Here is a 20,331-nt window from a genome sequence, read left to right on the forward strand (position 1 = left end):
TTTCATGCATTTTGTTATTTCAGCATGCATACCATGATCGCCGGTTAGAAGAAGTGGTACTACGCCATCTTGGTGCTGAAGATGGAAACACTGTGATAGCTAAAGATCAGGTTTGGCTTTGCTTTGGCATCACTTTCTCCAATTTTTCTTTTGGTATTCAATCACACAATTTGGTGCTTCTTTATCCTTCTGCTTGCATTTGTTTCTTACAAAATTCATGGTTCTTTAAGGCTCTCAGACCTAGTAGGTTGCATCTATAATGGGTGAGTTGAGCTTGTTCAAAAGCTTAAATGGAAGTTTGATGTCTCAATTCTGCTCTACCTCTTATTTTCTGCACCTTTTTCATTTTTCTTTTGTACAGAGTTTTTCTAGCCCTACACTCGCTTGCATCACCTACCTGTTAACATGGTTTTAAATGATGTCCAATACAACTTGGTGCCGTCCAGTCTTATCGTTTTTGGTTTGACCTGAAATGAGTCACCTTGACTGGTTGTGGACTGAAACTGGGACAGAAATGGATTTGTGTGGGATTGAAATGGACGAGATGGGGTGTAATCATTATTTGGTTTAGACCAGAAATTAAATAGGAATTCGAGTTGTTAATGGAAATGTGCATCTAGATAGTGCTTGCCTTTAACATTGGACTTGCTCTTGTTCAGACATTGTGCTGAATGTTTATCATCGATGTTGGCTGCTGTGGAGGACAATGAAGTCTTTTATCGATACAAAAACCACTTCAAACATTCATGTACTCTCAATGAGGCTTTTCTTCTATTTGTATTTAATTAATTAATGTTCCGTCTTCTAGAAATAATGTGATAATTATTGATTTTGTCATGTTTTGCAAGTGCTCTGGAAGAAAGAAGTGTCCCATCAAAAGCTCCCATCTCTTAGAAGTATGTAAATATATATTAGATTTCATTAAGGAGTTGTAGGCTTTTACAAGTCAATGGTTATTTGTTGTTATATGAGGTATCATATAACGCTTTGGCAGGGAATTTTTATTTTCAGTATGATCGAACTATTTAGTTTGATGAATAGGATTCTTATTAAACTATCATGTGAATAGGATTTATTTTGTGAATAGAATTCCTATTAAACAATTGTATTGAATTATTTTTGAATGACTATCAGGCGTAAGATTCGAAAATAATAATAATAATAATAAAAATCTGATGATATTTTTTTAAATTTACAGATATTTTAGCGACGGACCAAATCCGTCGCAGATCAGACGACAGATTCATGCGAAGGAAAATCAACAACGGATTTAAGGTCCGTCGCTAATAATTTTAATGATGACGATTTTTTCGATTTTTTGCGACGGATCTTATCCGTCGCTAAGATGCGACGGACCTTATCCGTCACAGATTAGACGACGGATTTTATCCGTCGGGAAAAAAATGACTCAGCAAATAGCGATGGACCAAGCAACAGATGAAATCCGTCGTTTATTTGGCTTTACGACGGATTTGGTCCGTCATAAATTTACAATTTTGGCACAGTGTACAACATTGTACACACACCACATTACATATATAGTCTTGCATACATTTCACTAAGCATCTAATCAGTTCAAATGTATGCTCTATGACTCATCGAGTTAATCAAATATTGTCCATTAAAAATATGGACTGGTTGGTGTATCGCTTCAGCAAGTGGGCAGTCAAAGTAGATTTATCTAGTCAAAACTACATCTTGTCGTAAGCATTGTATTCAACACAACATTATACACAACCTTACATTATTAGTACATAAGAACTAACTTAATCTTCAAAAGTTTGAGAGATCTTATGAAGTAGAAACCATACATTTATACAGGCAGAGTTGGTCCCTAATACCTTCCCTCTCTCTATAATTGTAGTTCCTTAGAATCTTCAGCCGAATATCAAGTCATTGTAGGGCATGGAATCATTGGATTCTTTATCTTAATATTCACAGTATCTAGCCGAGAGTGGAATCGAATTAAATGGCTAGTGGGGACTCCAATCAATCAAAACTTCTTTACATCTTCGCCCAAACATCCCAACTCTGCCTCCTTTTGAGCACAATCCACCATTCAAGAATCCAACGTGCACATATACATAGGGGCCTACCTTTAATGTGGACAATCCATTATGTGGGCTCACCTTGATGTGGGTCATCCATAATGTAGGGCACACCTTTGATGTGGGCCCTCCATCATAGGGGCCCAACCTTTCATGTCGACCATCCATCATGTGTATGTCAACCGTCCATCATGCGCGGCCTCCTTTGATATAGACCACCATCACATGGAGAGAGACAATAGAAAACATAAAAGTTGAAGAAAGGAAAGAACCTTATGGAATTGAAGTAACTTTGTCACATAAGTTATATTATAATAACGGTATTTATCAAACTAATTAAAGTAAAAATAAAAAATAAAAAATTGTAACTAATTAACTTGATGTTGCACTGTTCGGGCCACTTGCTTCTAGAGAAAGATGTAATGGTTTCAAATTTCTAGAGAAAGATGTAATGGTTTCGAAATTGTATCTTCACCTAACTACCTTTATTAATAACAGTTTACTAGGCGATTGACTCAGCCCGAGTCACTATTAGTCACTTTTACATGTGTCATCTGTCCAACTCAACCACTCTTGATGACTTAGAAGCAAGCCCATCTTTAGAGCAAGTTTTTCAATGACAGCCTGAATCTCTCTAAATTGAATTGACTAGGTCAAGTTCCAAGCTGAATTAGTGAGTTTTCTAAAACTATGTTGTTGTAGCTTTTCTTGACCATATTCAAAAACAAAGGATACAGTGTTCAAGGGATCATGTAGTGGTTGATGATGATAACTTATTTTAATAAAAGGGAAAAAAAAGAAGTCCTAAGTTCTTAACTAGGAAGCAAAGGTCTATACGACCTTTAGAAAACCGGACACCTAAGGCCAACTCGTTTTCGTTGGTAGACAGGGTCAAACCGCTTCAATAAGATGGATCCATGCTGTCTTTGTGATGTCTTTACTTACATTAGGGAATTCTACCGTAAAATTTCTCAAAGGAATTATATTTTTACCAAATGGTGCCTCCAGCAGCAAATATTCTCCGGCAGGTGATTTTGACCCCAGATGGTTCAACGGTCTCAAAAAAAAAAAAAAAAACTCACGTGACGTTACCAGCTCCAATCCAAAACCAGGTAGCATAATGACGTGCCCACAAAGGCCATCTGCTCAGCCACTGGATTTGGTCCAACTGGTTAGACCATTTGACCTGGTCCAGGTGCGTGTGAGGTGTGCATGGTGTGCGAGTGTGTGTAAAAAAAAAGTTTTTGGAGCATTTGTCTATACGCTTATTAAATCTAATCACACCAACCATGACCTCAGCGTTGAAACTCACAGAGCCGAGCCATGAGTAGGACTCATTTCGTGATGAATACGGATTTTGAATATTTATTGATTTTATTAGATGCTTGGATCTAACCAGTTGGACCGCTGATCTACCGTTCCACCAGAAGATATTTTTCATCCTCTGACGCTGACGTGAATGCATTATTCTTCATCACATATCTATATATTACATGTTCTGCGCTCTCACCTTTCAAAAAATTTAAAAAGAAGAGAGAGAGAGAGAGAGGAAGGGCTGCACCTCCCATTTTTTTATTGTAAAAGTTATTATCCATTTTTTATTTTATTTTATTTTTTTTTTGTCTCACCTAAGAAGTGCATAGGCTTATTTTGGAACTTATTGGCTGGTTGGACGGTAACCTATTTCCGTAAAGAATACATCTTTGAGTCCAGTTCAATGTATCTGAAGAGGCTTGCCATTTTCGTGCCATTTCTGTACGTGCGACGTACATGGAAGGTCAATCACGTTATTTTTGTATACTCTGGCCTGTGTGGCCAGGCAGCTTGGATGGGATTGGATGGTATTAGAGTCGATTGCATGGATTTGAAGGTAATGATGGCTGCCGTCAGTGGATTGGCGCAAGACCTATGGGATTGGGATTGCTATATCCGGTCTGTTTGGCATGCCCGGCCAATCTTGGGATTAAACCTTCCAATACCTTTCAATCCCTCGAACCAAATAGGTCCAGGCAATTTTGAAGGGATTAGGGTAGACTAGATTAGATTTAAAGGTAATGATGGTGATGTCAGTTGATTGTCTTAAGATCTATGGGATTGCTATACCCCGGATTAGGATCCTGTATCTGTTTGGCAGGTCTGGCCAATCACGGGATCTATCTTTCAATCCCATCCAATCTGCCCGGCCAAACAGGCCCTAAGTAAATGGGCTCTGATCCAAAAATTACCATGGTTTTATTTTATTTTTTATTTTTTTTTATTTGAAAAGAAAACAATCCATCCATGCTCATTCCCATTCACGTCACATCTCATGCATACCCTTGGCCGCCATGTCATATTTTTAAAAAAAAAGGTATCCATGCCATTTAACCGCATATTCGCCTGCCTCGTCCACTGAGCCACGTGTCACGCCCCGGACGGTCTAGTCCGAGAGCGGATTGGCTACTGAACACTTCAGTGGCCAAAACGCTACTGAAGCGACTCGCTGAAATACAATTGGTTGAATACTAATAGCATGTTCCCTTATAATTAATGCTCTTTTTCACGGAGTTCCGTTAGACGTCCGTCTCTCTCTGTTTGCCGGTTCACGCACTCGACCATATAACGGTGAACTTTATTTTCCAAGTCTTTTTTTCTTTTCTTTTCTTTTCTTTTTTTCCTGTGCTCCCCTGCTGCAGTGACGTCACCACTTTTCATGGGCGCCACCATAGTGAATGTACTGTATCCACACCGTCCATCCATTTCATGATATCATTTTAGGGCATAATCCAAAGAGTGAGAAAGATCCAAATTTCAACTGCAACCCACTGTCGAAAATAATGGAGATTGAACGCATACCATTAAAACCTCTTTGGGCCACAGAAGCTTTCTCTTTTGATCAAGTTAATATTTATGCTTACCTTATTCCATGCCTTTTTCAACTTATAAAAAGGTTGGATCTCAAATAAACATCATGGCCGGCTCCAGGAAGGTTTCAACGGTGGCTGTCACCTCCCACTGTTTTCTGTGGTGAGGTCCACTTAAACTTTCGATCTGCCTAATTCTTTTGCTTACTCCCTAAAATGATTTCTCCAAATGGATGGATGATGTGGATACAACACATACATCATGGTGGGCCTAAAGAACTTGGTGACGTAACATCCGTCTGGTTGAGAAGCCAACCAACTTCCATTACCAATCCGTTTCCAATTGCGGCCAAAGCCAGCCGCGTGAACTTCCTTCCACGGCAAGCTAGGTGGGGCACACAATGATATTTGTGAGAAATCGACGGTCCATTATTTTTTCCATATCATCTGATAATGTAGGCTAAAAAATGAGGAAGATCTGAAACTCATGTAGGCTGTACGGCTTGGAAACAGTAAGGGGGGAAATTCCTGTGGTTGAAAATTTCTTGTGTCCACATGATGTATATATGTCAGCCATATGGTTCATGAAGTCTCGTAGTCGGATGAACTGAAATTATAAAAACATTAACATAATCCAAAGCTTTTGTGGCCGCTTGAATATTTCAATGACGAAAGCTTAATCCTCACCCTTTCCTATCGTGTGGCCCACTAGAAGTTTGGATCAATATCATTGTTAGGTCTATGTTGTAACATAATCTCAAAAAACTGACGGCCGGAATAGATTTATTAAAAACATTATGGTGGGTGCCACTTAGACATGTTGCTACTGTTAATACTCATGTAATTTGCAGAGGATGGGACTTTTTTATAATTTGCGGAGGATGGGACTTTTAATTCTTTAAATTAAATAGAGTTGGGACGCCTGTTGGCTACTGAACCAGACGGTGACTATTCTTGCGACCGATGTCACGTCACCGCATTCTTTGGGCCCACCATGATGTATGTGTTGTATCCACACCATTCATCCATTTGGAGAGATCATTTTAGAGAGTGAGCGAAAGAATTAGGCAGATCCAAAGTTCGAGTGAACCCCACCACAGAAAACAGTAGGAGGTGATGGCTACCGTTGAAACCTTCCTGGGCTGATCATGATGTTTATTTGAGATCCAACCTTTTTATAAACTAAAAAAGACATGGAATAAGGTAAAGCATAAACATTAGCTTGACCAAAAGCTTTTGTGGCCCAAAGAGGTTTTAATGGTAAGCATTCAATTTCTATTGTTTTCTATGGTGGGGTGCACTTGAAATTTGGATCTTTTTCACTCTTTGCATTATGCCTTAAAACGATATAACGAAATGGATGGACGGTGTGGATACAATACATACATCATGGTGGCGCCCATGGAAAGTGGTGATGTCATTTTCATTCGGGGAGCGAAGAAAAGATATGAGTTGGAAATAACATTTACCCCTTATTTGGTCGAGCGCATGCACCGGCAAACGGAGAGAGCCGTCTAACAGAACCCCAAAGAAAAGAACATTAATTGTGAGGGAACACGCTTGTGGCATTCAACCAACCGAATTTCACCGCGTCCCTTCCGTAGCGTTTTGGCCACTGAAGCGTTCAGTATCCAATCCGCTCCCGCACGGTACACGGAGCGCACCTTAGCTGTTGACCCACCCACCTTCCCCACCAACAAGTGGGCCCCACCTCACGTACCCTTTGCCTAACCGGACCCCACTAACCCGAGTTAAAATCAAACCCCACCGATCAACTCCCACGTGCGCACGTGCCAACACCCTTCCCCCACCCCTCCACCATTACAGAGTTGTGAAAACATAAAAAATCAAACGAGATAAAACAAAAAAAGAAAAAAAGAAAAAGAAAACCAATCTCCGCCGTTGAATGAAAACCCAACTGCCCGCTAAGATCTGGTGGTTGCGGGAGGGTTGTGGTTCTGCTGCTGATGGTTTTTCGAACCGCCCATCAGCTGCAGCTCCTGCTTCCCGCCACCGTCCGTACCGTCGTTGAAGCACCCATCGCAGCCGTTGAAACAACAGTGGGGCCTGAATTTCAATTGGGGTGGCGAGATTCACCCTGGGAACCGCCGAGAACATCGTAGAATTAAAAGAAACCATGTTTGCCTTTTAATTGGTGCCTTTCAAACGAGAATTAAAAGACACAAATCAGCAACGTTTCTCGTCCATTGATAAAAGGAAATGGGGATCAGGTGATGTTTGCCAACTGCATGCACTCACAGCAGTTATGTGTCAATATGTTGGCCGATGTGGGGCCCAATGTGATGTCTCTGCTTTATATCCAAACCAACCATCCGTTTCCCTTATTCATTTTAGTACATGAACACAAAATGACAGAGATTCGAACATCAAGTGGACCATACCATAGGAAGCAGTTCTAATTGAACTCCCACCAGTAAAAACTTCTTGGGGCCACAAAAGTTTTCGATCAGGCTGATATTTGTATTTTCACTTCATAAATATTACAGTGGGCCTTAGAAAGGTTTCAATGATAGGTTTCATTATCCCCACTGTTTCCTGTGGTATGATCCACTTGAGCTTTGGATCTACTTCATTTTTGAGCTCATCACTCTAACAAAATAGAATGGAGTTGATGGAAAGTACATTGATAACGTTGGTCCCCACAGCGCCCAACACATCAACACACCACTGCAGGGTGGTGTTGGCAACACCACATATTCTGCATCCCATAAAAGGTACCCACACTGGGGCTTAATGTAGTCCGATCGATTAAAAAAATTCCTTATTACAGGCTAATCCGCATCCCATCAACACACTAGTGCATGATGCTGGGCTAGGACCATCATATTTATGGCACGTAGCATGAAGGCACCGGAAGGGATGGTTCCCCTTTAAATAATGGTTTTTTATTTTTTTATTTTTTTTTAATTTTTAAAATTTATAATTATATTCCAGTTATGAGGAAACTGTACATACAAATACAAATTCGGGCTGGCCCATCACAGAAAAAAGGGGAGCGGTGCCAGCTAATTGTAACGACCACCTCAAAACTGAAACATAGAAGTTAACTCTCCCTAACGGTACCTAGCCCCGCCCGGTCTAGGACAAGCTCCCCTTGGGAAAAGAGCGGAAGATTAGAGACAACATTGAAGACCTTGTACAATTGAGTGGCGCTGCCCACGCATGCCAGACCGTCCGCCACTTTATATACCTCTCTCGCTCCGTCGAAATGCTGATGTTGCCCCAAATAAAATTAAACTGTTTCTTCCACTCCCCCTTCCGTGAAAATAAGGCTACCGCCGCTAACAAGTCACTTTCCACTTCGACCCGTTGAAACCTTGTTACGAGCAGAGATTAATATATAAATGTATAGTCATGGTTACTTAAAGAAGTGGCCATCCCATTTGCACAAGACTTCGCTTCCTCTGCAACACCTGTTGTAAGAAGAGCTGACAACATTGAACTTTGTCAGCCCACCATAAATCAGCGTAGAAACTATCGAAAACTCGGCGGACCAAAACAACGTGGACAGCCCCCAAAGGAACCTTACTGGGCCTTTGTGTTGATCAAATTCCAACCAACAGTCTCATCTGGTGATTATTATTATTATTATTATCATCATTTTTATTTTTGGGTTTTCCAGTAAAGTGGGAGCGCACTACCTGCTGAGTTTAATTTGGATGAATATAAATCCCAAAAATCATCATGATCTGAAACTTAGGAGGGCTAATTTGAGTGAATTTAGAGTGTAAAATTAATTTTTGCTAATAGCATAGCCTACCTGTGTTTTAGATCAAGCTAATTATCTTATACATGATCAAGCTAATAGCAAAACAGATGGATGAAGTGGATATCAAACGCACAAAAGAGGCTGCACAGAGCTCCAGTGTTGCACGATCTTCCTACAACAGGTGTTGTAGGACCCATTGGTAAGGTTAAACGGGCAAAGATGAAGGGAGATGACTTCTAATGTAACCAGAGACCTTTGGTCATTGGGCACTAGAAAAAAGTGTTAGAACTGTGTCTATCGTAATAAGATATAGCGCCTCAGGTATGAGCACAGTGGGGAAGGATTGGGACGCCCACCATTAGTTGTGATTGAGGCCCACCATGGATTTTATCATTTTATGGTTATATACATGCATCTAATCCATTCATATGACTCTTTCTCATCAAGGCAAAGGTACTTTCAATAAGTCCCCGAAACTCAGGTGGACCACACCATGTGAATTTAGAGATTTTAGGAATATTTTAAATTGTTTCTAACCGAAAGGCCTGTTGAGAAGCGTGGAAGGTGAGTCCTCAAGATTTGACGGTCTATATGAGTTTTAGAACCCTCACAAAGCAGAAGAATAATGCTCTAACGGCTTGCCTATCTACTACTGGAGCAGATGGATCTATTCACACCTTTGATCCTATAATATAAGTGGCCCTGGATTGTGATATATAGATTAGATTGTCCCAAGGACAGGCCAAAATGGATAGATTACTATGCACACTATATCTTTCTGTATACTCACAGTATTCCTTATCTGTTATTTTACGAGAGAGAAGTTATCCCTTTGTATAGGAAAGGAAGAAGATGCAATGAGACCAAATTATCTGGTCTTCTCCCTATCTCCTATCTAAAATCAAATTTAAAATTTCAACAGAAAGGAAAAAGCCGGAAGAAGCCTAAACATATGGAACCCACCCACCAGTGATTGCTCACCAATAGGCCCCATTGGCCAATGTCCAACAAGGCCCACATGAGATTTGGATGAGAGTGTTGTTTAGGACAATGACCTAACGTGGGTTGGCACACCTGATGGATGGGGTGGATCTTATCCATACGAAGTTATCCATCTTTTATAGGAATAGTCACACCCCTGCCTCTAGGTGTGGACATCCAACCATTTCGGTCTCCTTAGAGTATTTTGGCATTTAAATGCATTCCATTTAACCAAGTATATTAAAGGTCTTTTATATTTTTCCAGTGTAATTGTAATTAGCAATGATACTGGGAGGCTTACCTAACTATATTTTAATTATAGGGGCTTGAAAGTAATTTCCCCTGCTTAACATTTAGACTCTGGTTGGAATACTTTATCACATCCATCATTTCACTTTCTTATCTTGTTGAATGTGGACTTACCTTATTTTCCAATCCTGAAGCTTACAAGGAAGCCACCTTCATTTGTTGTATTTATTTAGATCAATGGTTTGGATCACTAAATATGACAAATTCAACGGAAGCAGTCCCATATAGCAATGGGGAGCCACCTGCTGAGATGGTCTGATGAATTTAAGTGTGCATATTCCATAAATAAGATATTATTCTATAGTCATGTATTAGCTAGCAATGATTCTAACCTTTGATTTTTAATGTTAATTTCAACTTAGAGAAAGAAAGAAAGAAAAAAAAAAACACACACACAGACACAAAAGATAAAGAAAGTATGAGACATTGATTTGTTTTTCTTTTTTTCGTTCTCTTTTTTATTTTTACTTTTATTTTTGTTTTTATTTTTATTTTTATTTTTTAATTCCAAGTCCATATCTGAAGATGGTGACTGTTACAATCATCCCTTCAGCATAATTTCTTTATGTTGACCGTCAATCGTAGATTCCACAGGCATGGTCCCTGTCATCGAACCACTCAGTACGAGTGGGCCCCAGTGAATGCGGATACAGGTTTGGTTCCTGATCACGACAAAGGCAAAACAAACTCAGCTAAAATTAGGGCTAACTTCACCGATGCGGACCCACACGTGTCATCAAGTTGGTCTTCCTATGGGACATGACTCCAGCCCAGGTTTTCCCCACATTTTCAGGTGCGCATGGTTCACTATTAAGTCATCCAAACCACTGCTCCCTGGGTTCCACCATGGATTGATGGTATGTCAAAAATCTTCCCACAGAAAAGACTTGTGTTTCAATTTATTTATTTATACTAAGAATAGACGGTTAATATGATAAGTTTTAAAGTCAATAATCTTACTATTCCCTTTCTTACTTCATTTTGTAATAAAAATTAATTACGAAGCCAACTACCACATGTAAAGAAATGGTAAAAGTATATGAATGCTCGACAAGTCATCTACACAAGCAAAGAAAAAATGTCTAAAGACGCTTTGAAGAAGTCCAAGTTAATACAAAGAAAAAAAAAAAAGAAGCCAGGGATGCAGACCGATCATTTAGATGGTCCCACTTTATTATAGGCACACGGATAATCATGAGTAAACGATAAGATCATCTGGCCATTGCAATTAATTCCCCCTGGACGTATCGTCCACATTTAATTTCTCTGACCCAATAGCTGGCCTCAATTACTTTGGGATGTTTACATGCATTTTCCTAATGATCGCCGTACATGTCTTGAAACTTTAACCATTTGTTTCTATTGAATGTTTGCATGGATAATCAATATTAGTGAGATATTTATAATGGAACCATCTACATTAACAGCCCCGATCGTCTTGTGTTTTCCTGAAGCAAAAGAGGCAAGCAATACAGGCAAGCCTATGAGGGCCAACTTCAGCCCATTTTCCATTTTCCTTTATTTGTTTATTTAAAGAAAGGTGAGAGCACACGACCTCAAATGACTTGCACAAAAAACTATATAAAAGCATTAAGACCTAGCAAATTACTATTCACACTTCCCTTGTGTGGAGTTGGATTTTCCATAATAAGGAGGTTCAAGGTTCACTCAGTATGCTTGGATTGCTTGAATTTGCCTGAGGAATTTAAGTGCAATGATGTGTACTTTAATTGACGCAAGGAAGGACGTGTAGAGGTCGAGCACCGTCTTCCTCTAGGATAATTACCCTAAATCCACGGAGTTCTTTGTACTCCTCACAGAGAGTTCTCGAATGCATGAAAAAAGAAACAATAAAATAGAAATAAATTCTAAAAAAATTGTAATTTGATTGATATCTGAATAAACGAGTTTACACCCATTTAAATAGGGATACTAAGCCATGAAGGAAGTTTCAAAATTAAACTACAGCTAAAAATCCTAGAATTCGTGACTTATTGTAAATAGTAAACTTACTATTCATAGACATTCGTGATTCCTACTAGTGTGCATGGTTTTTAGCCAAAAATAGTAAGTGTCCTATTTGGCTTCACCACGCAATTTTCCTAATTATTCTAAGCACTTTTCATGTTGAGTGCAACTCTTAAAGCCCAACGGATGAAGAGTTATACTCAAACAAAAACTTACTATAAATAGTAAAAATGAAATTAAAATAGGATTTGGACCATCAATCTGATGGTATTTCGCAAATTTGGCATGGCCAACCTAGTGTAGAGGGGTTGGGTAGCTAAAGTAGCTCGTCTTACCATAAAATCATATATGGTACATTTGATAGCTCATTCCAGTTGGTGAGATACGTCCGTTTTAAGTTATGATGGTCCAGATCACTTCTATCGTAGACCGGGCCTTTTCCAATCCATCTTGGTCGTGAAACTGTCCGCAACCTGCTCTACATCAGTCCCCTTCACTTCAAAAGAACTCGTCCTGCTTTGGTTTGTGATAATTGGTCAGGTCCGCAACGTTAAAAGTCTGCAAGATCTCCATGCTGTCCAGAAGATCAACAACGCAAGCATTGTCATTGATCTTTCGGAGGATCGGTATCGGTCCAATCTTCTTATTTTTCAACTTTTTGTATGTCCCAGTCGGAAATCTCTCCTTGTGTGGATGGACCATAACTTGGTCGCCAACCTCAAATACCTTTTATTGTCGATGCTTGTCGGCTTGCTCCTTATACTTGTCGTTCGAGGCATGTAAATTGTCTTACAACTCAACATGAATGTCCATGATTATGTCTATCATATGTTCTGCTACAAAGCTTATACCCGAGAGCTTAGCCAAATGGACTGAGTCAAGTGTGTGGCGAGGTACTTAGCCATAAATAACATGGAATGAAGACTTTTATATCGAGTGGTTCACCATGCTGTTAAATGTAAACTTCGCTTGAGATAAGGTTAAATCCCATTGCTTCAGCTTTTCTCCTGAAATACATTGAAGGATGTTCCCTAACGTGCGATTCACAACTTCAGTTTGCCCGTCGGTTTGTGCATGGTAGGCATTATTGAACTGAAGTTGTGTATCAAACTGGTTCCATAAGGTTCACTAGAAGTAGCTAACGAACTTCATATCGTGGTCAAAAGTGATAGTCTTAGAGATTCCAAGTAGCTGCACGACCTCTCTGAAAAATAAATTTGCTACATGTGTTGCGTCAAGGGTCTTCTTGCACGGGATCAGGTCGTCGTAAGTGTTGTCATACATAGTAACGGGGTGTAAAGGCCTGCATTTTAAGACTGCCCCTTAGAAACTTGTCAGACATGATGGCGCTTCACCGCTTATCTTACATATGTAGGTCACTGTAATGACTTTCTCGACATCTAACCCATGTGTCTTTTTGCATGCATCGTTAAGCTTCTCACTGTAGAAGGCTACTGGCTGACCTTTTTGAGACATGACTTCTCTAATCCCAACATATGAAGCATCACATTCTACTTCGAATAATTTTTCGAAGTTGAGAATTACAAGAACTGGGGTTGTGGACAACTTGTGACACTTGGCTTGGATCATCATATATATGCAGGTCTCATATAATGAATGGAGATGTGGCTCTCCCATCTGCACAACACCTGTTGTAGGAAGAGCGTGTAACACTTGAGCTTTGTCGGCCCACCGTACATCAGTGGAGAAAATAATGTTATGTTAATCCCAAAACTCAATGGACCAAACCACAAGGAATGGTGGAGATGTGGACGGTTACCCCAGAAACATCCCTTGGCCTTTGTTGTTTAAATCCCATCCAACAACCTCATCTTCTTTATTTCTTTCTTTCTTTCTTTCTTTCTTTTTTTTAAAAAAAAATTAAATTTTTTATTCTTAACACCACACGCACCATATGGTACCACCTCAGTGTTGAAACCCTTAGGGCCGCCAAGCCATGAGTAAGGACCCATAGCTTTATGTGATGTTGGATGAATATAAATCCTAAAATCATCATGATCTTAAGCTCATGTGGGCGAAACTAATGAATTTAGAGATTTTAGCCTTAAAATATATTTGTTCCAATAGTATAGCCCACTTGTGTTAGATCAAGTGATTGTCTTATATATAATAGATAGTAGGTGGCGCAATAGATGGACTTGGATACCAAATGTTAAGGGTCAAATATTGCATATTAAACCCCATTTATATCTTAGTTTTATGAACATGATAATGCTTAATATTCTATTTTACTCATGTTTGTGTTGCGAGGTGAATTTAAGAGCTTGGATTGAAAAAGTGTGCTAAAAGCATGAATTTGATGCTCAAGAATCACCAAGGCAATGGATGGATCTTAGAAGACCAAGATTGAAGAATTCACATGCCAAAGATTTAAGAAAATCAAGTGAGGAATAAAGAGAATCAAAGATTTGAAGTGAAGAAAATGAATCTTGAAATCATCCTTAAAAAGCATAATCTGAAACTCAGGGTTATTTTGTGAAATTGTGCAGAGTGAAGTTTTTTTTTAAGAAACTGTGTAGAGTGAAGTCTATTTTATCAAACTGCGTAAATTTGAGGCGGTTTCTAGAGTTTTCCAACTAGGTACGAATGTTGGAGTTCCATAGCTATAAATAGGACTCTCGAGGATGTTCCTAGGCATCTTATAGGGTTTAAGGAGTGGAGCAAAAGGGTGGAGAAGCCGTCGTCAAGAGTTTTTCTTCTTCCTTAGTTGTTTTCATGTTTTTGTTAAGAGACTTTCGTCCAATAATGTTTATGATTGGCTAAACCTCTTAGTTAGGGCTAAGAGGTGAAGCTTATAGCGTGGTGAGATATTTCTCTTGCTTTAATTCATGTTTATGTTGAACTTTCTTTGATTATAATTTGATTTTAAAGGAATACTTTCAGTTTTTAATGATTTATTGTGACTTAAATTACAGTAGATTTATAATAGCTTTAAATATTTCTTTTCCTTACTTTGATATTGTGGGACTCATAAATCCTGTTGTCAGCCATCGTCCCATGGGCATGGTTTGGTGATGGAATCCTTTTCAAGTATCACAATTTTCCTCATTTGAGAATTAGATCAATGAAAGTTCAAATTTGATTTTATTGATATATCTTCCGATTGGATAAGATAGGACTCCAATTCCAATTGTGTTACTTGAATCAAGTAAAAGGGCTCCCTGATTACTACAAGTGGATCCATAGCATCCTACTTCTCACATTTAAATTCTTAGTTTTAATTACTCTATTCACAATTACTCTCTCAAATACTTTAGAATTAGTTTCACATCTTCTTCTAGTTTTACTTCTAGTTAATTTCAGAAATGTACAAGTTTCAGTCCCTGTGGATTCGACCTTGGTCTTACCGAGATTATTACTACATTGCAACCCTACACTTAGGGTTGTGAACAAGTTTTTGGCGCCGTTGCGGGGGATTGACGGTTGCGTTCTCTGGATTTGATTAGTTTAGGAATTAGGTTAAGATTAAGATTTATTTACTTTCTATTTTTAGGTTAGGGTTCTTTCTAATTTGTTTTTAGAAACTAAATTTTATTTCTATTTCCATATTTAGAAACTTTCCTAAATGTATTTTTAGAAACTAACTTTTCTTTCTATTTCCATATTTAGAAACTTTCCTAATTTTTTAGAAACTAACTTTTCTTTCTATTTCCATATTTAGAAACTTCCCTTTTTTTTCTTTAGAAACTAACTTATCACTCTATTTCTAGGTTTAGAAAATTTCCTTTTCTGTTTTTTAGAAACTAATTTACTTTCCTTTTTTTTTTAGATACTACTTTACTTTATAATCTTAGAAACATTCCTTTTCTTTTTTTAGAAATAGGTTGCTTTCTTAGTTCCTTTTTAGAAACTAATTCACTTTCCTTTTTTCTTCTATAGGATCCCAATATAGAAACTTCTAATTTGGAAAAAAATTTCTAAATCTCTCTCTTTCTATTTGTAGAATTCTATTTTCCTCTTAATTTTTAGGTTTAGGTTAGATTTTGAAATTGAGGGCTTAGAGTGTTTCACGCCCAAGTGGGTCTGCGATAACACACGACATCTTTTAAGTGAATGAGGATTGGTTAATGGGTTATCTATCTATCACAGGATTAGACACCACTCGAGATCCACAAAGTTACTGAAGGTATGACTACCAATCAACCTCTAAATCCACCTCAACTTAGGGTTGAGGAAATCCAGGATGAGAATGAGGTGCATCAAGTACCCCCGCCTCGTACTTTACGAGACTATTTATAATAGGCAGGGGTGAGCACACCTTTATGCGTGGTTTTTTCAAAAAATATAGGACATGGATATCAAGTCAAAGGTGATCCAACTCCTTCCAAAATTTCATGGACTTGAATATGAAAATCTATATTTACACATGAAAGAGTTTGATGAGATCATAACTACTTTATATTTTCCAAACGTGTCTAAGGACACGGTTAGGCTGAAACTCTTTCCTTTCTTATTAAAAGAGAAAGCTAAGATATGGTTACATTCATTGCGTCCATGATTTATTGGCAGATGAAATGACATGACAAGGGAGTTCATAAAGAAAATTTTTCCATATCATAAAACGAGCACCCTTAGAAAATCGATCATGAACTTCGCCCAAAAGGAAGATGAAACATTCTTCCAATGTTGGGAGCGGTTCAAGGATCTTGTCAACTCATGCCCATAACATGGTTTCGGAACTTGGCGATTAATAAGTTTCTTTTACGATGGGTTGACTTCTTCCATGCGCCAAATGGTCAAGATAATGTGCAATGGGGAATTCATGAACAAAGATGTCGATGATGTGTAGGATTATTTTGACAAGCTTGCTGAAAACATACAATCATGGGACATCTCCCCAAAATCTAGCACCACTTCTAGGCCTACTCATTCAAAGGAGGGGTGGAATTTATCTTTTAAAAGAAGTTGATGATATAAATGTTAAAGTGACTAATCTCACAAGAAAATTCGAGGCCATGGAACTAAAGAAGGATAAGGCTACGAAACTGTTTGCAGTATTTGTGCTTGCAACATTCACACAACTGAAAATTGTCCAAGAATACCTGCTTTTCAAGAGGTACTGAATGAGAAATCTAATGCCGTAAATAATTACTAAAGACCTTTCAGTAGATCTACTTCAAATACATACAATCCTAGTTGGAAGAATCATCAAAGTTTTAGCTAGAGGAATGGATAAACTGCCACTCCTCAAGGATTCCCTAATCCAATTCTAAATCAAGGAAAACCTTAAGAGGATCCAGTTTTTAAACATTTTCAAAATTAAGAGCGTTTCAATCAGGGTATGCTACAATCCTTTCATGACCTTACAAAGGCCATACAAGGGCTTGAGATAAAAAATGCGATTGGCAAAAAGAGAAACCTTCTAACTCAGCCTCTTCTCAATCCAAAATAGCAATATGAAGTTAGCGACCCTAGCTCTTCAAATCAAATGGAGAAAGTTAAGTCTATCATCACTCTTAAGAGTGGGAAAACAATTGATAAATTTATTTCGTAAGGGCTGAAAATTTTAAGGACCCGGAAATAGATGGAACTGATAGACCTAGGAACACTCCGAATGAGTTAGAACCGGAACCTCAAGGTAAGTCGATTGCTCCATTTCTCCAACGGTTGATTGCATCAAAACCTCTTTCTAACTCTCAGGACATTCTAGAGGTACTGAAACAAGTGAAGGTCAACATTCCACTACCGGATGTCGTTAAACAAATACATTCATATGCCAAATTTCTGAAAGACTTGTGTATGACTAAAAGACGACAAAATATTTAAAAGAAAATCTTTTTAACAGAAAAGGTGAGTGTCATCCTAAAGCAAGATGTGCCACAAAAGTACAAAGATTTTCTTTTAAACAAAAGTACGTGCGTGTAATCCTAAAGCAAGATATGGGTAGAACCTTTGCTCTTGTGTAGGGCATAAACTGTTGAGTCTACCGTTTAACCTCAAGGCATCGAAGCTTGACCTGAAACCTTTGCCCTCTAAATTGAAATATGTCTATTTATGTCAGGATGATGAAAGTGCCTTTATTTGTCAATTAATGTGATGGTTGAGTCGGTCAGTCTAATAAGCCCCACGAGAAGACATTCCAAGCTGCTGCCTCAACAAAGTGGATGAATCAGGAACATCAAAGGTAACCTAAACCTCACATCCCATGACCAAAACACCACAGGTAGAAAATCCCCTCTAAAATTCAAATAACAACAAAGAAACTCATGTTTGAAAACTAAATTTCAATATGCAAATCAAATCAGTTTTTTGCATTGTCACTTCGAGTAATCAAACATGTCTCGATGAAATCGAACACACTTATTCAATGAGATCGAACATGACTCGATGACATCAAAAAATAACTCACAAATGTCCAACAACCACACAAGATATATGGATTGAAAATTTGATTCATCAAATGTGCCTTCGATGACATCGAAAATGCTTACTCGATGACATCGACGAATTAAAAACTTATGTCCATCTAGCTTCTTGAAAAATCTTCTTGAAATACTTGATGACTCGAACTAGTCTCGATGACATCGAGATTCAAACTTCGATGACATCGACTCACGTTCGATGACATCGAAAAAGGATAATAAAATGTCCAGCGAGCTCTGAAGGAAAATCTCTTAAAAATTCGAGGAATCGAACTCGATTCAATGACATTGAGATTCAAATTTCGATTACATCAAATCACATTTGATGACATCGAAAAGGGACAAGAAAATGTCCAGCAAGCTGTAGATAAAAAGCACTTAAAAATTCGAGGAATTGAACTCAATTCGATGACATCAAAATTCAAATTTTAATGACATCGAATAAAGGTCAAGAAAGTGTCCAACAAACTTTGAACGAAAATCCTATGTCATCGAATTGTCACTCGATGACATCGAACACAAACAAATTTTGGTAAATTTATTACCGTTGGGACCTTTTGCCTTTAAATCTAGAAGCTTGGTTCTTGTGGTTATATTGAGAAAAAGAGTGACCTCTTAGAGAGTTATTGCTAACTTAACATCATAAACCTTTTTCTTATGGCAGTTCATCCTTTAATCCTTTCTTAAATGCAAGAATTGAATATTCAATATATTAGATTCGAGAATGAACTTCACCATTTAAGGATCCTCTAGCAACTTACTCAATGGCAAATCATTATGATGGAATCTCTTGAATGCACAAACCCTGAAATCTCTGTCTCTTAAAGATCCACATTCATTAGAGTATACTTCACCAAATACCTTGACACAACCTCAGCCACTTATAATGGAGCATCTACAAGTGTAGTGGTTCAAGGGTGTTGAAGACTCTCCATCATTAAGGGAGACCATCTTCATCATGTGTTGAATAGAGCTCACTTACTTAAAAGTAAGTCACTAAAGTCCAATCATATTCTTGGTTCGATTCTCTTTCTGAGCTTCCCCACCAGGTCAGAGGTTCCATATTTTCTGATAAGGTTGGCCTTGTTCGATTAAGTCTTTGTGAAGGTTTTGTTTCCTTGTGCAGTTTTGGTTTTCTTTCACGATAGGCCCCTATTTTACCCATGGGGTGCCCGAATGTACAGGAGCTATTTATTAATGAAATGGATACAGATTCTGAAAAAAAAAAGTCACTAAAGTCCAGAGATCTTGAAGATCATTCATTTTGTAAGATTAAGTCTAAGGCTGTATCTAAAACTTAGCGAGACCTCAGTAGAGGCCTCCGACAGGAGAAAACGTTTAGGTTCTTATATAGAACCTTGCCCTGTTTGGACTAAACCTAGGTTCTTATGTAGAACCTTGGCCTATGTGTCTCAAACCTAGGTTCTTGTGTAGAGCCTTGGCCTGTGTGGTCTAAACATAGGTTCTTGTGTAGAACCTTGACCTGTGTGGCCTAAACCTAAGTTCTTGTGTAGAACCTTTGCTCTTGTGTAGGGCATAAACTATTGAGTCTTTGTGTGGGACAGTTTGCCTTATGTAGGCATTTTTAGGAACCTTGTGTAGATCCTAGTGTCAACCTTATGTATGTTGTAAAGGTTTGAGGTGAATCTGATTTGAAACCTCCGTTAGTGAAATCTGATACACTTATAGGCTGAGTGCGTCCACCGGGAGTGGAGTAAGCACACAGCCGAACCACTATATATGATCATGTTTAGAATTGTTGTTTACACACTCATTTGATTATGCTTGTCTTGTATATTTAAATGTGATACATGATTACATGAATGTTTAGGATTAATAGGAATCACATCCCACACACTCATATACACAATCCTACGTAGACTAGTCGTTTAAATTGCATAACTTAAGTAATCTATTGCTTGGATCCTCTTCTTGGCTTGGAAGCCTTTAGAGTTAAGATTGACATACCTTGATTAATTGTGAATTAGTTCAAGATTAGGAAATTAGTTTTTAAATTGGTATAATTTATGAAAATTCCTATTCACCCCCCTCTAAGACACTTTGACCAA

General features: G+C 38.3%; 1 non-coding gene across 1 annotated transcript; it reads right to left on the reverse strand.

Annotated features, from left to right (window-relative positions):
• Window positions 1-16,467: 16,467 nt before the first annotated feature.
• LOC131222018 (small nucleolar RNA R71) lies at window positions 16,468-16,574 on the reverse strand. The gene has a single exon (XR_009159728.1). It is a non-coding gene; the product is annotated as a small nucleolar RNA R71 (small nucleolar RNA).
• Between the last annotated feature and the right edge of the window lie 3,757 nt (window positions 16,575-20,331).

Source organism: Magnolia sinica, chromosome 12 (genome assembly GCF_029962835.1).
Source record: "Magnolia sinica isolate HGM2019 chromosome 12, MsV1, whole genome shotgun sequence".
Taxonomy (NCBI): Eukaryota; Viridiplantae; Streptophyta; class Magnoliopsida; order Magnoliales; family Magnoliaceae; genus Magnolia; species Magnolia sinica.